This window comes from Bemisia tabaci, chromosome 2 (assembly GCF_918797505.1).
Source record: "Bemisia tabaci chromosome 2, PGI_BMITA_v3".
In the NCBI taxonomy this organism is placed as follows: Eukaryota; Metazoa; Arthropoda; class Insecta; order Hemiptera; family Aleyrodidae; genus Bemisia; species Bemisia tabaci.
Window position 1 is genome coordinate 32483261 of NC_092794.1, and position 13502 is coordinate 32496762.

Consider the following 13502-nt stretch of genomic DNA (forward strand, 5'->3'; position numbering starts at 1 on the left):
ATTATAGAGTGTTTCTGAACACTCTAATCAGAATGACTGCCGAGTTCGGCCTTTGCATGGTCAAAATCAGTACCATTTGGCATGAGATGTTTTTTTCTCCTATTTTTTTGGAATCGGTGACCTCGAAAACAGATATCTGGGGTGTTTACTCCTCTCTTTCCTCCTCATTTGACGTTTTAGCCATTAAAGAGCCAAAATCGGCCGCCATCTTGGATTTTGGTCATTTCCGTGGGTCGAGGGGTCTGTATGACAATTTTTTTGGAATCTACGATTCAAAAAACATGAGGATCGACATCTCTCTTGACGTTTTGTGCCGTTTCACCAACATTTCAATTTCAGCCTCCATTTTGGCCGCCATCTTGTTTTTGGGGCCTTGGCATCAAAAGCGGATAGTCCACCAAAGATTTTCTCATTCTAGGGACCAAAATGAAGGAGTAAACTTGCATCACAAACGTGCAAACGGGACGTAATTTTCGAACACATGCTTCCCTGACTATGCAATAAATCGCCTTTTTCCGTTATTTTTGAGCATTTCCGGCCGGTTTTCATTTCCGTTTAAATCCGTGCCCCATCGATGCACGTTAGTAAGTGTTTATTACTCGAAAGTATATACCTTAAGGTTAAAATAGAGAGAGAAAATTGGAAATTGCAGTCACAATCTATGGAAAGCATCCGGTTACGGTGTGAAAAATCGTTTTTTTTGCGTCAATTTCGAGGATTTTCGGTCGGTTTCCGGTTTCCATCAGGCCGTTAATCGATCGGTAAATGTATGGAAAGCGTCGATAGTCTGATTTTATACATTTTAGAGGGTAAACTGGGGGAAAACATCGTTAATTGAAGTGTTCATTATCGAAATATTTGGATTAAAATGTAAAAAATCGTCTTTTTTTACCAATTTTTGACCTTTTTTGGCCTATTTGAATTTTTTTAGGCCCTTAACCGTCCGATGGCAATTGAAAAAAGTATATCAACCGAAAGTATATATCCTAAGCTTGAAGTATAAAAAAAAAATCGAAAATCGGAGAGACTGTTTTTTAGATAATTCAGTTTGAACATTGAATGGCGAAAAAATCGTAAATTTTAAAAAACTCTAAATTACGGCCGTTTAAATAATTTTTAGCTCAATTTTGATGGCATATTCAGAATCTACATGAAAAATTGGTCTAGAAACACTCTTTCAAAGTATGATGGATTGATACAGAGTCTCGCTATGGAGAGTCAAAGAGAGGGAAGTCGAGAAAATGAGAATCGCTAAAACGGGCTTTTTTGAATATCGCTAAAATTCACCCCATCTTTGAGGGTCGATATCTCGCGAACGGGGCGTCGGATGGGAAAACCCTTCAAATTAGTTTCTTATAATGATGTGAAGACCCCGTATATCAATTTTCAGCCAAATCGGAGGGGGTCGGGTTCCGAGCCTGGCACAGTTGACGTGGAATGACCCCTCTGTGAACGAGCTATTTTAGCACCCACAAACGAAGAAGTAATGTATATTAACAATACCATCATCCAACGTTATCACGGTCAAGAATCTGTTTACAGCTCCATTGATACCGTCTGTGAGCAGGATGATGCCGTCCATTATATCCGACTGAGTTTTTAAATTCTATTATTGCTCCTGGGCTCCCACCTCACGAACTTACGCTTAAGTTGGGTGCGCCTATCATGCTTTTAAGAAACTTAAATGCACCAAAACTTTGCAACGGAACGATGAGACTGCGTATTAAAGCTCTACATAAATATCTTATTGAGGCAATTATTTCAACAGGTTGTGGAAAAGGTGAGAGTGTACTGATTCCGCGTATTCCGCTCATTCCATCCAACTACCCATTTCAATTCAAGCGCCTTCAATTCCCTATCACACTTTGCTACGCCATGACAATCAAGAAATCGCAAGGGCAAACATTAAGTATAGCGGGTATCAACTTACGGACCAACTGCTTCGCGCACGGGCAACTGTATGTTGCTTGCTCTCGAGTTAAAAGCAACAAACATTTATTTGTATATTCTCCAGGTAAAATTATAAAAAATGTCGTATATAAGGAGGCTTTGTGAGGTAATTTAATTGAGGTATCCAGCTGCATTTTCAACACTTTCCCACATGTTTTAATATCTTAAGGGAGGAGGGGTCCGTCAAGCGTTACGTAATTATTAAAGAAAGGTCCGGAGTCGCGTTACAAGAACAGGAGGGGGAGTCAAAATTGCCTAACAGTGCGTTACGTAATTTATGAACACTCTCTCATCAGAAACGCTAAAGCGTGGTAGAGCGCTTGTTACATTTGTAGTTTTCGTCATGAGGACGATAAATTTTAAAAGTACCTATACGAACAATAAGAACAATATACTTTGAGAGGATATGATGGCCAAATGCATGAGATGCTTTTCTTTATTGCAACATTCGAAATTTTCTCTTTTCTTAAGTCTTAAACTCTTCTACTACTTGAGCCACCCGACGTATGATTGTTTAAGTCTGTGGCTTTGGCGTGGTGTTGGCTGGAGTCCTGGAGGACGCCAGTGAGCTACTCCTACTGGCCAATACCGTGTGCGCGGGGCTTACTTAGTCATATTCCGGAGGGACTTTGCCTTTTTTACCTCACGATAAATCCCCCCCCCCCCCCCCAAGAAGAAAAATCCCCTAAAGGAAAATTATCCAAAATGGTCCTTGACAATTTGCGTAATTTCGTTTCTCTTCTGAAAATTTACAAAGAAGATCAATAAGAAACTGAAAACAGGTAAACTAATTTAGGGAGGAATGCCTTTCGAATTCATGCATTCATAAAATAATTCTTATTGGATTATATTATTTTATCATCATCTTGCAATCACGGCACGGAATACGGCTCGCTTGCGAGCCGTAAGTCACTCGCGAAGCGAGTGACCGGGGGTCCAGGGGGCGGAGCGGCTAAGTTTTGTTCTTCTTAAACATTGATATGAGCTCATTGTTTAAAATGTTTTTTGTTTTTTGTTTTGTTAATATAATTTTCCTGTTTTTCATCATTTTTTAAAATGGTTTAAAAAGGGCGACTCATCTTACACCAAAATTGAACTCCTTTGGCGAACAATGTACGTAGATGGTCAAATACTTCCTCTAAAAAAGTTTTTGGATTCAAAGCCTCCCAAAAAAGCCGATGTTGCCATATTTTATCCCCGGAAAACACAAAAAACCGAGTACCTATTTCAGTATTTGGAGGCTGTTCCTCACCGAGCTCATTGAGCAAATTTCAGCAAACCTTGAATTTTCATACGTTATGACCACATTACTAGTGATTATGTACATGTGTTTATCTATACAGCCTCCCACCGCGGCGCGACGTTATGCCACATACCATCGATAAAATTCGATAGAAATCCGCATTTCCTTAGATTTGAGCCATTTTTTCGGACATTGCACATGGAATACTTACGTAAAACTTAAAATGCAGTATTCAGAGATGGAAGGGGATCATACCTTGTAGCAATAATCATTATTTTAAGATCCTGCGCTTATTGACGACCCATTTCTTACGAATTCTAAGCATGATGTTTGTGATGTCTCCTAATCTTAGGGAGTGCAAACTCCTTGAAGGACTTTGGGAGGGTAGAGGAATTTCCACTTTGTGGTTTGAGAAAAAAATGGGGAAATTACGAGGCAGCATTCTTAGCAATCGATACCCGTCCAAAAAGACGGGGGTGGGGGGGGGGGAGGGCTAGGGTCAAGGATGGGCAAAAATTCAGCAATGAGAACCCGTGTTTTTGAAATGTGGCACTGTTTCTTTTTGGTCCTCAGATCACGGTCAATGTTTGAAAGTCGCATCCTCGTGCACAAACATCATGACTCGAAATCGTAAGAAATGGGTCGTCAATATGCGCAGGGTCTTAAAATAATGGATATTGGCACAAGGTATGATCCCCTTCTATCTCCACGGAAAAAACGAGTTTAGGGTTGGGACATGCGGGGCAGGGCCGGCCCTACACCCGGGGTAGGTAAAATTGCTTCACCTAAACATCGGAGGGGCAGGCCCATGCTGAAGTTAAGGTTCAGCCCTACCTGCCTCAGGGCCCAGTCCTACCTGAGGCGGGGCCGAGCACTAACCACATAGGGCTGGGCCCTGGAGAAGGTAGGGCTGGGTCCTGAAGAAGGTAGGGCTGGACCCTGCAATGCGGGAAGGGCCGGGCCCCATAAAAAAGAATTCGAGGATGTTACTCTAATTGTACGAGCATATTTAGCGCGCTCTATGCACTGTTCTATGAAGTACTCACACATTGCCGGTAATTTCGTCTTTTTTTACCAATTTTTGACATTTTTTTGGCCTACTTGAATTTTTTTAGGCCCTTAACCGTCCGATAGCAATTGAAAAAAGTATATCAACCAAAAGTATATATCTTAAGCTTGAAGTATAAAACAAAAAAATCGAAAATCGGAGAGACTGTATTTTGGATAATTCAGTTTGAACATTGAATGGCAAAAAAATAGTAAATTTTAAAAAAGCCTAAATTACGGCCATTTAAATAATTTTTAGCTCAATTTCGATGGCATATTCAGAATCTACATGAAAAAGTGTTCTAGAAACACTCTTTCAAAGCATGATGGATTGATAAAGAGTCTCGCTATGGAGAGTCAAAGAGAGGGAAGTAGAGAAAATGAGAATCGCTAAAACGGGCTGTTTTGAGTACCGCTAAAATTCACCCCATCTTTGGGGGTCGATATCTCGCGAACGGGCGTCAGATGGGAAAACCCTTCAAAATTGGTTTCTTAATATGATATAAAGACCCCGTATACCAATTTTCAGCCAAATCGGAGAGGGTCGGGTTCCGAGCTTGGTTGCGTTGACGTGGAATGACCCATATGTATTCCATGTGCAATATCCGAAAAAATGGCTCAAATCTAAGGAAACGCGGATTTCTATCGAATTTTATCGATGGTATGTGGCAACGTCGCGCCGCGGTGGGAGGCTGTATAGATAAACACATGTACATAATCACTAGTAATGTGGTCATAACGTATGAAAATTCAAGGTTTGCTGAAATTTGCTCAATGAGCTCGGTGAGGAACAGCCTCCAAATACTGAAATAGGTACTCGGTTTTTTGTGTTTTCCGGGGATAAAATATGGCAACATCGGCTTTTTTGGGAGGCTTTGAATCCAAAAACTTTTTTAGAGGAAGTATTTGACCATCTACGTACATTGTTCGCCAAAGGAGTTCAATTTTGGTGTAAGATGAGTCGCCCTTTTTAAACCATTTTAAAAAATGATGAAAAACAGGAAAATTATATTAACAAAAAAAACAAAAAAAAAAACATTTTAAACAATGAGCTCAATGTTTAAAAGCAACAAAAATTGGCCAAAGTGACCCTCTTACACCTCTAATGAACATACTTGAAGGACTTTTTACTCCTACAATGGGATCATTGTGAAACAGCGCGTCAAATGCCGCGACATTTAAGTCGAGCGACGGTCGAGCAGCGGTTTGACTACAAAATGCTAAAATCGCTGATTTTTGCATTTTGAGAGCTAAGAACGAGGGATTCTGATCCTCGTGGGTCCAAACCGTTATTTTTCTCTTAAAATATAGTATCAGAAGTCTCATTATCCGCATTTGCGACTTTTTACCTCGATTGCATTTACCGAAAAAAAATCTGCAAGATCGCCAAGATTGCCAAGATGAGAAATCGGTGAAACATCTTAAGTACCTTGCGGGACCACTCAAACTTTAGCTACGACCCTGAGATTTTTTTGTGCTTTTTTTTCTAACTATGAGACAACTTTTTGGCAGGTATCTCTGTTGGATTTCGCAATGTTTTTTTTTGTAACGTCCAAAATGGGACACCCTACTGTTCAAACGCGGTCAATGCCTGGGCAGCAGCCATTTTGGCTTTTGGAGAACTTCTATCAGCTTATTTTGTTATTTGGACCTCATTTTTGGAATCTACGACCCAAAAAATCTATACAGTGACACCTCATTCGACGATATTTGCATCAACAAAATATTTCACTCCGCAACGGCAGCCCTTTTGGCCGCCATTTTGATTTTTTTGGGCTTCAATGGATCCGTGGTAAGTTTTTGACATCATAGGTGAAATCTACGACCCAAAGAACCATACCAAGGACACCCTACTTGGCACTTTTACATACGTATCGCAGTTTTGACCCTATCTTGGAGATCTTGGCGGCCATCTTGGATTGGGGGCATCCCTTTGGGTCGGAGAGTATTTTGGACCTCAAATTCGGATTCTACGACCAAAATTACATTAGAATTGACCCCGATCATGACATCAAAATCAAATTCCATAATTTTCACCCCCCCCCCATTTTGGCCGCCATCTTGATTTTGGGGGGTTAGACGCAAAATTGAGCTTGACAACATCGAAATTCTTTTTTTACGCATCGAAATGAAGAGATTAAGATATTTTCCACACTTACTTCACTTACCGTTCCACGGGAAGCTTTTTTTGAACATAAGAACCCGGACTATTGTGCATGGAAAAAGGTCCGAACATAGCTTACATACCTAAATTCAGCCAAAGCTTTTTCTGCTCACCAAAGTTCATTTCTGCTGTAGCCATATAATCGGAATAAAAATTATCTTCCTGCTTTAGAAAGAGCGACGCTAAGAATGACACAATTTGGGCCAACGGGGATTTTTCTGAAACCGGGCCCAAACGATACCTTATGATACCCTAAAACTATGGTGAAAATTTTAGCTTAAGTATAAGCACGGTTTTTGAGAAATGAGGGGGCAAAGTTGCCAAATCGCCATCATTCTGGACAGCATTTCTACAGCAAAAAGACGGGGAAAATGGAAGAAAAAGTTACACCTTTGATGGGTTTCGGCTGTAAATGTTCTCATTGGGCCCCCAAGCATGTAACTGCGTTCAGTTTCAAAAATTTAGGTCGCACAGTGGTCCAAAATGGGGAGAAATCGTCGACATATCAGGATTCTTTGTCAAATTTTTAGAAATGGAAGTAAAATTGTCGGTCTGCTGCAGTTTTCATGGCTAATAATGTTCTTATCGGTCCTCAATACCTACATGTAATTAAGTTCAGCTTCACAAATGTACATCGCACAGTGGTCAAAAATGGGGGAATTAGTGGACAAATTAAGATCCTTTGTCAAACTTTTTAAAAATGAAGTGATAAACTGTTGGTCCCCATTAGACTTTAGAACCCGGAAAAATTCATGTTTTTAATTTTTTTAATTATTACTACATAACAGTCCGTATTGTTTACAGAACGTTGTTATTGAATAGACTTTGTAGCATTATCTCAATAAAATATGCAAACTTTCAGAAATTTAAAAAAAAGAAGGAAAAATGGAGAGAAAAAAGTAAGGAAAGATTTAAATAGTCAAAAAAAATTGAAGAATTTTTCCAGGATCTGAAGTCTACTGGGGACCAACAGTTTCACTTCATTTTTAAAAAATTTGACAAAGGATCTTAATTTGTCCACTAATTCCCCCATTTTTGACCACTGTGCGATGTACATTTGTGAAGCTGAACTTAATTACATGTAGGTATTGAGGACCGATAAGAACATTATTAGCCATGAAAACTGCAGCAGACCGACAATTTTACTTCCATTTCTAAAAATTTGACAATAAAGAATCCTGATATGTCGACGATTTCTCCCCATTTTGGACCACTGTGCGACCAAAATTTTTGAAACTGAACGCAGTTACATGCTTGGGGGCCCAATGAGAACATTACAGCCGAAACCCATCAAAGGTGTAACTTTTTCGTCCATTTTCCCCGTCTTTTTGCTGTAGAAATGCTGTCCAGAATGATGGCGATTTGGCAACTTTGCCCCCTCATTATTCAAAAACCGTGCGTATACTCAAGCTAAAATTTTTACCAGAGTTTTAGGGTATCATAAGGTATCGTTTGGGCCCGGTTTCAGAAAAATTCCCGCTGGCCCAAATTGTGCCAAAAAACGGTCGTTTTTGGCGTCGCTCTTGATTCTTGCTTTGAGGCTGACTTTTTAAGCATTTGAGGATATAAAATAATTAAAGCTGAGTTGTTCTCCAGGGTTTTTAAAAACTTAACTTAAACTTGCCCGAAGAGTGATGATGTTGTGTCACACTCACTAATGGCATGAATAAACAGTATGTATTTGGCTCTCACTTCATTTTGAAGGCTGCCTCGGTTGCAAGGTTTTTGTGGAGTCTTACCTTTGCCGCATTTTGGAAGAAAATCATTTTTGAAACTTCGTGACTGAGTTGTACGGAGGACAAGAAGGTTCTTTTCCTACAATATTAAAGCAATTTCGCCCTGTTTTGCCATTTCCAAAGCCTTTGAAACTATAAATATGTCAGCGACTTTACTCTAGTTGAAACATCGACACTGTTTCAGCCCTGAAACGTTTCATGAGCATTTGGATCAAACGGAATTTGTTTTTGCCGTTTTTCAAAAGATTTGCTTGTGATGTTGTTCGAGCCATACTTTCATGAAGTTTTATTTCCACTTATGAAGCTGTTCCTCTTCGAAATCTTTCAAGAATTTTCGTGCTGCATCTTGTAATATCCTTGGGATGGCCGGAGCTGCAGATGATCAAAGTATTGGAAGAGCATACTTTATTGCGTAAGACACATTAGTTGTTGCATATTGATGAAAATTCTTAATTTTGTCCCCAAATCACTCGATGGAGCAATAAATGGACATCAATGACATAACTCAGATTCTTGTCATCAATTTTATCTCCACACAGTGTAAATGCATCATATAATGAGGACATAGTTAGTTTCTTCACGCATGCCGTCTGCTAAGTTTAACAAAAGAGGATAGGGTGAGAGTTCAACAAACAATTTTGAAATTCCTCACCTGATTTTTTATTTAAGTACAACCATGCGCCGAAATAATAAGAGAGGGTTCATTGGAAAAACATCGTTTTCAACTCATATTGAACTTCTACTTAACCCGGAGAACGAAGGGCGACCGCCTGCACCCGAGTCATGAAAACGGGGGAGGATCCTGCAGCTGCGCTCGTACGGACCCCCCCCCCCCCCCCCCCTCGTCCACTGCCGTTCTTGTAAGTCAAGAACTCAAAATTGCACTCCTTTTATCAGTCATACTTAGGTACACGTATCTACGATTTAATGATCAGTTGCCTTGAAAGCTCTCTATTCACAGAGAAAGTTACGGAAATTGCCCATGCGTGAAACTTTCCAACACTGTAGGTACGGCATTTGCTATCATCCGATCTGGACTATCATTGGGCTCGTTTTAAAGGAAATTTTATGTAATTTAATTTTGGAAATAACTTCTTTTGCCGTAAACTCCATGATATACGAGTTATTTCGGCTTTTTGGCCGAAAAACGCAAATTTCGGTCTTTTCTTCAAGATGGCGGCTTTGGCTCGCCTCAGATCTGTTCGCAAAAGTGAAATTCGGATTCAGCGACCAAAATTACATGGGAATAGTTTATCAGAAAGTTTCCTCAGAAATTGTCTCTACTTTACCCCCTATTGACTGGACTATAACCTCAAACGCTGATCAAGAGCAAACGAACCCTGATAACTTCCAATACTCTATCGACGACCTTAGAAGACCCTACTCAAAAATTGTTTTTTCCCCTTCCCCTATAAGGAGGAAAGTCAAGATTTCAGAGCTTAACGATCTTGTCATGCCATCAGATAAATTGCTTAAAAACTATCAAAACCAATCTTCTTCTCAGGGGTGTAAACCAACCAATGAGCAGAATAAAGGCCTCTGGCCCTCCCCGAATAAAGGAAGCCAGTCTAGTATCTCTCAATCCCACTTAGCTCAACATCAATTTAAATTGACCCCTCCCCCTCTGAGCAAAAATTCTTCAAATCCTAACTCATCCAGCATTCCTCCGAAACAGACCCTTTCCCCTAGAACCTCTCTACAGTCACCTAACCCTGGACAAAAACAAGCCTCCCAACAACACAACAAACCTTCGTCTATTTCTACAAAATCAATAACCCCAACCAATCTTCAAACTAAAAAGATAAATTCAGCACAATCCACTTACATTACATCCCCTTCCACTCTAACTCAATCTTCTGAACCTGTCTCCTCGCCAATCCTTATGGATATTGGTAGTGAGACTATTCTATCTTCCTGATCCTTTTTCCCCCAATCCCACTTCTTTCACTCTTTTTCTTTTATTCTCTTTCTATTTTAACCCCCCCTTCCTTCCCTCTTTCCCCTCTTCCTTTTTCTCCCTATGTCTCCTCCAGCTTTGTTTACTCTTCCTTCTAACTTCCATATACTGAACTGGAATATGAGATCTTTACTTTCGAATGAAACTGATCTGAAAATTCTTCTTACTGACTTGAAGCCAGACATAGTTTTGTTATCTGAAACCTGCCTAAATGACTCCTCTCGATTCAAATTTCCAGGTTACAACATTGTAAGGGACGATCGCTACGGTGGCCTCTTATCATTAATTAAAATCAAACATAAATTTCAACGCCTCCCCCTAGACGCAACATCATTATTGAACACAAGAATTGAAACTCAAGCCTTCAAGCTTATCCTTGATAATTCATCTGAATTCTTCTTCTTCCATACTTATGTACATCAATCCTGTAAGTAAATTACTACTTAAGGTTTATCTTCAGCTGTAGTTCCGAAAAAATCCACCACGTCGCGCTGCTAAAATCCGACTCCGAAATCAGTGATTATTTAAATATCACAATAGGTATCTTAAATTCTAAGATTCATAAGTTCTAGCAGCATACGTCTGGAATCCTTAGAAACAAACGCGAGCTTTGAAAGTCTAATAATAAGAGCTGTAAATTGATCCCAGTTTCTCTTACAGGATATCTGTAAGTGCGAGAGAGACAGCTCACGGTGGGAGAGAGATATCTGCCAACTGCTGAGAGCGATCAAGCGCGATTGGTTGCATCAAGGTCATTATGCTTAACCCTACTTTTTTCTGGGATCAAATTGCAGAGCTTCAGAAATGACTTTTCACGTTGTTTTTAGGGTCAATAGGAAGGAGAATGATATGGCTAGAACTTATAACTTTTCGATTTAAACAGAAATTCCTTCAACTTTTATAAAAGCTCAAGGACTCACGTGGAGCTGTACGGACTCTAAAACACAGCGGTGGCGCCCCCTGCGCGGAGAAATTTCTTACTTCACGCAGCTGTAGATAAACCTTAACAACCTTTTGACCTTTGAATCCAATAACCTAGTTGGCAAACCTCTCTTCTGGGCTAGTGACTGTAATGCAGAACACCCTCTGTGGGGTTACCTACATAGTGACCCTCAAGGCGAAGTTATTTTTAACCTTTCCCATCAATTAGATCTTTTCAATATCAATTCACTTAACCCCCAACCAACGAGGAAAACTGCTCCAGGCCGTAGCCCCAGATTCAACGATTTAGCCTTCACCTCTGAACCATTCTGGAGGAACACCTTCTGGAAAACTCTCCAAACTGGCGGTGGTGACCACTTCCCATGCTCCTACTTCTTAAATAAAACAATCTCTTCAGATACCACATCGAAACACCCCCCCCCCCCCCCACCTCCTCAATTTCTCCTCCTAAACTGGAAAAGTTACCAAAACTGGAAAACTGGAGCTTGTTTAAAACCCACCTTAATCAACTTCTCACTTGCCCCTACTACGGATATGAAGACTACACTAATATTGTTCAAGAAGCCTACGCTAACAGTGTGAGAGATGAGGGAGTTTTGAAAACCCCACACTCACAGTATGTCCAACTTCCTCCCTCCTCCCCGACAATCCCTAACCTTTCTAAACCCAAGAAATATAAAAGAATTCCCTGGTGGAATGAGGAATGCCAAATGTTAAAAAATAAACGTGACTGCCTCCTAAGAGATTATCAGAGAAATTGTTCTTTTTCTACTTTTTTAGAATATAAGAAGATCAGTGCTGAATTTAAACTCCTTGTTAAAAGTACAAAAAAGAAAAATTGGAGAGAATTCAAAGACAAATTAAATCACTTTACCCCTGCCAAAGAAATTTTTGAAAAAATAAAGATTCTTAACAGATCACTAACCCCGTATCAAGACATTAATTATGATTGGATTGACGACCTTCATCTAGCCCTCACCTCGGATTCTCAGTTCATTAAACAATGGAACAACTCTTCATCCTTCTCTAACACATTTGAAAAAATCTCGAAAGAATAATTTTTATCGGCAATTATGAAACTAAAAAAAAAAAAAAAAAAAAAAAAAAAAAAAAAAAAAAAAAACCTGGTTTAGACAACACCCTGGTTCAATTTATTTCAGAAGCCGCCGCCCCCCCCCCCCAGCCCAAGCTATCCTCATTGACATTTTTAACAATATCTTAACTGCTAAAGAGATCCCCGACTCAAAATGTTAAAATTTTTACCAGTCTTAAGAAAGATAAGACCCACAATTGGCCTCTACCTACAGACCTATTGGAATTATATCAGCATATAGAAAACTTTTTGAAAGAATAATTCTTAATCGTTTAGAATACTTTCTTGAAAAAAACCATTAACTTTCGCCTTTTCAAAACGGTTTTAGGAAGGGTAAAAATGTTTATAATAACCACTTCCAAATGTCCAGCCATGCGTACAAAGCGATAGGTGAAGAAGCATACATAGCAACGCTATTTTTGGATATCAAAGACGCCTACAATAACGTTAATTACAAAATCCTTTACAAGAAACTCATTTCGATTGGTATAAATCCTGACCTAGCCGGGATTATTTTTAACCTTATATCAAATAATAGCATTGGAGTCACATATTTTAATGAAGTTACGAATCCTCGCCTCCAGCCCAAAGACCTGACCCAAGGTGGTATCCTTAGCCCGTTACTCTACCTTATCTACACTTCTGACCTATTTAGATCCCTCTCTACATCATACATTTCAGAATTTGCTGATGATTTAGATATTTATAATATCCATAAAAAAGTAAAAGTGGCTTTGGAATTACTTAATTCAGATCTGAAGCGTATTAACAACGCTCTCACAGCTCTAGGACTCGACCTTTCTTCCTAAAATCCAAGCTATCATTTTTTCTACTAGGAGGCTCCCTGAAAATCTATCTTTTAATCTGGATGAGTTCTTAATCCCTGTACTACCCTCAACCACCTATTTAGGCCTCCCTATATACCAGGAAACTGAACTGGTTTCCTCATATCAATTCTATTAAACTAAAAATGTCTTGCAAATTAAACATTCTGTCATATCTACATGGCTCTTCGTACGGTATGAGCCAGGGTGACTTCCGAGAACTTTTCATTAGTATGATTCGCTCGGTCCTTGATTGCGGCCTCCCGATTTATTGCAGAAACTTCAATCTTATTGAAAGAACCAATATACTCCAAAACTCCTGCCTTCGTAAAACCTTAAGTGTTCTCAGATCAACCCCTAATAACAATCAAAATGACGAGGCAGCCATCCCTCCCATCCTTAACAGATTTAACTTCCTAACAGACAAACTCCTGATCAGAGCTATGAGCCTAAAACACAATCCCATTATTAGGAATATTAGGATATGCTTGAGAGATCAATTATGTCATGTAACTATTGGGTTAATAAATAACACCCACTTTTTCT